The sequence below is a fragment of the Harmonia axyridis genome, chromosome X, assembly GCF_914767665.1.
Source record: "Harmonia axyridis chromosome X, icHarAxyr1.1, whole genome shotgun sequence".
Classification (NCBI taxonomy): domain Eukaryota; kingdom Metazoa; phylum Arthropoda; class Insecta; order Coleoptera; family Coccinellidae; genus Harmonia; species Harmonia axyridis.
Window position 1 is genome coordinate 30,899,734 of NC_059508.1, and position 3,940 is coordinate 30,903,673.

Below are 3,940 nucleotides of genomic sequence, written 5' to 3' on the forward strand. Positions count from 1 at the left end.
CCAAAGAAACGGTCCTAAGACCGATCCTTGGGGGCACCCCCGGTCGACTGGTCTTCTGTAGATGCACTCGCCTTGGCTGAAAATAATTTTCCTGTCAGATAGGAAAGATTTTATTAGTAGATAATATGTGTGGCTAGGCAGTGCAGATCTGAGCCTGCGGAGAACTGCTGGCCACCACATGTTGTCAAAAGCACCGTCTATGTCGACAAATAAGCCAGCCACGTATGGCTGTGTGGAATTTCTTGCGAAATTCACGACGCGTCTGACCGCGTCTTCTGTAGACCTGCCAGAACGAAAGCCGAACTGAGAGTCGTGTTCCTGACCGGAATCTTTGTAGATTGGCGAGATTCGAGTTAGTAAGAGTCGTTCTAAGAGTTTGCCCATTTCGTTGAGAAGACAAACCGGGCGATACGATTTCGCATCGTCAGGCTGCCGACCCTTCGATTTGAGCAGAAGACAGATTCTCCCCGTCTTCCATGCCTTCGGAAATATGCATAACCTCAGACATGAGTTGTACAACGACAACAGAACATCGGGATGGGAGTCGAACACCCTTTTGAGAATGAACCCTGTTAAGGAGTCAGGCCCGGGCGCACAGTTTTTACGTGTGGCCAGGAGAGCTCGCCCTAGCTCATCCATCTCAAAGGGGTCCGGGGTGGGTAGGAGGGTCCCCGGGGGGACCGATGCTGCTGAATTTCGTACTGCGACTTGGACTAAAGTGTCCTCCTCACAGTTATCGCTCGGTAGTAGTTTCGCGAGGATAGTCTTGGCTGTGTCCAGCCAAGTAGTTGTGTAAGAACCGCGTTCGGTTCTTACAGCAGAAAGTGTAGTGGGAGCGGTTATCCGCTCCGTCACGATTTTATAGGATGAGGACCATGGTCCTCTTTGTGATTCTGTTTCAACGAATCTTTGCCAGTTTTGAAATTTAGCCTGACGAATCGCGGCTGTGTAGATGTTATTTGCGTGCCTAACGGACGCTAGATGCTGCATTATGACATCTGTGCCCTCTCCCCAGCGTCGCGCTCGACGCAACCCCTTCCTTTTACGGTTAAGGTCAGTCTTGAGCGAGCTAAGTCGTGGGTTCCACCATCCAAGCCCGCGATTTCTGCGAGTGGAGGTAGATATTGATGCCATAGCGGATAAAAATATGGCTTTGGTCAGGGACTTAACGACCCTATCCAGCTCAGTTTCATTCTGACATAGAAGATTGACGTCATGAAGACGCCGGTCTAATTCGGACTCGAACAGGTCCCAGTCCGCGTTCCTAGGAACGAATCTCGGGGTGTTCGGGTCAAGATATGGGATTCTATTCTCAAATTGGCTCGAGCCTATCTCGAAGAAAATAGGTCGATGATCTGATGTAGACCAATTCTCCCGCACCGACCAGCCTTGGACGAAATCCGCCGCATTGGGGGTAGCGAGAGTGAGGTCGATATTTGATTCACCATTTGAAGAGGCGAATGTGGCCGGAAAACCAGCTGAATTGAGGACGATGAGGCCAGAACGGTCGACAAAGTCCTCAAGAAGAGAGCCACGATAGTCTCTATGGCTAGAGAACCAAAGTGGCGACTTGGCATTGGAGTCCATGCATATGAGAACCCTTTTGCCCCTGTTATGTGTTAGAATAGAATCCAGCTTATGTAAAAATGGGTCAATGTCTAAGCTGAATTGGCAATAGACATTGACCAGGATAAATGATATTTTATCGAATTGTATGGTAGCCACAGTGATATTTGGTTCTGACAAGTTACCTAGCAGAATAACGTTTAAGTGAGGGTTAAATACTGCAATAACAGATCCGATTGGATCTTGGGGCACGCGTAAAAGGCGTGCACGCAAACCGAGTCCCCTCACCTCGCCGAAGGCGTGGTAAGGTTCCTGTATTAAGGCTATATCTATATTTTTCGTGTTCATCAGATTTGAGATCTCCGCCGATACGGCGGCAGATCTCTGGGCATTTATCTGTATTAATTTTAGGCCGTGGCCTTGAATTTAGTGCTCGAGGTGTCTATCTTCGATATGAAGTCCTCGAGCGCTTTCCTATACTCCGGGCAAGCTTTGTCGCTTGCCGGGTGGTCCGAGTTTTTGTTCCCCTTTTGCTTGCAGTTAATACAGCAAGCGGGGTTTTCTTCCTTGGCGCATTCCGAGACGGAATGGCCTTTACAGGCGCAGTGTGAGCAGAGAGGAACCTCTGCGCTGCACCTGAGTGCTGTGTGCTTAAAGGATTGGCACATTTTGCACCTTGAAATTCTTGCGTGCTCGTAAGCACGATAAGATCGGAGCCCCACGTACGCTCTGCCCTGACGGGTGATCGCGCTCGTGAGACATGCCGGTGCGGATACGACAATCTTCTGTGTCGATGTCTCCGAAGGAAATTTAAAAATCACCTTCGTCGCCAACTTCACAGCAGACGGATCAAACTGATCCGGAAGATTCTTTTCGATAATCTCGTCTATGAGATCATCTACTTTTGTGTCCTTAGACACGTCATGCAACATGATTCTCGGAAGAATCTTTCTTGGAGTTTGAAACTCGATATTATGCTTGTCAAGAGATGCCTTGACAAGATCGTGATCCTTCTGCGATGCGCAGACGATAAGGATGTCTCCTGACTTCACTTTTGTAGTGAATCGGATCTTTGCCGAGGGGGCCTCTTTACGGAGGGCCTCTTTTATAGATGATTGGATCTTAGAAGAATCCTTTCCTCTTGCCTTTACATATAGAGGAGAGTCGCTCTGCGGTCTTGGCTTAGGTAATGGAGTGGGACGGGATGTAGGGGTAGGAGTGGCCGCTGTGACTCTCGCGTACGAGGGTCGGGCCACTGTCTTATTAGCAGACTGAAGAGAGGCGCAAACCTCCTCCAGCCTACTCCTCTCTTGTAGGCGCCCCTTGAGAGAGGCGTTTTCCAAGCGAGTTGACATTAACAAGCGCTCTAGTTCGGTAAACCTGTCAAGGATGAACCGACGTTGAGCGCTTGCGACCTTGTGGTTCACGTCATAGAGGTATTCCTCTAGCGTGGACCTAATCGCCGAGCTCGTAAGCTCTTCGGGGATTGGGGGAAGGGAAGGCTCTTTCCGCTTCGCTTCCGGCGTTGCCGCCGGTGCGCTAGTTAAAGTGCCTGTAGTTTGTTGTCTGGTTTTCACACCAGACATGATGGGAGAGGAAGTTGCCTTCCTTGTCAAGAACGCGATCACGCCCGATACGTTCGCGTGAACGAACGACAACGGAACGAGACCGGCCTCGGAACAGCGCGCCACTCTACGCGCTTGGTTCGAGAACACCGTGACAGTCGCAGCCACTAGAGCAGACGACGCACGCGTTCCGCCTTACCGAGTAAGTAAAGAAACGATGAAAGTAGTGGTATTTCACTGTTGATGTTTCCATCTCCCACTTATGCTACACCTCTCATGTCTCCTTACAGTGCCAGACTAGAGTCAAGCTCAACAGGGTCTTCTTTCCCCGCTAATTTTTCCAAGCCCGTTCCCTTGGCAGTGGTTTCGCTAGATAGTAGGTAGGGACAGTGAGAATCTCGTTAATCCATTCATGCGCGTCACTAATTAGATGACGAGGCATTTGGCTACCTTTTTTTTTTTTTTTTTTTTTTTTTTTTTTTTTTGTGGCGTTAGACAACACGAAGTCGTCACTTCACCACAAGAGGTGGGAATCTATTAAAGACACCCCGCCGCAGCGGCGAACGGGGTAGTGTGAGACTCTCCCTTATCGAGACAAAGGCCTACTCACTAAACCCACCTCTTCTCATACCATACATACAATGTAATCCCTATGGTACGGACGCCTCTATTACTCTCCAGGCGGATTTGAGTTGTTGTGGGTGGAGGTTGCCCAGAATCGATCGATATGCCCCAGACAATGTCTTCAGCCTACGCCGCTTCTAGTGGGTGGAACGTATGGGCGGTGTCTAGCTGTTGATCGACACCAA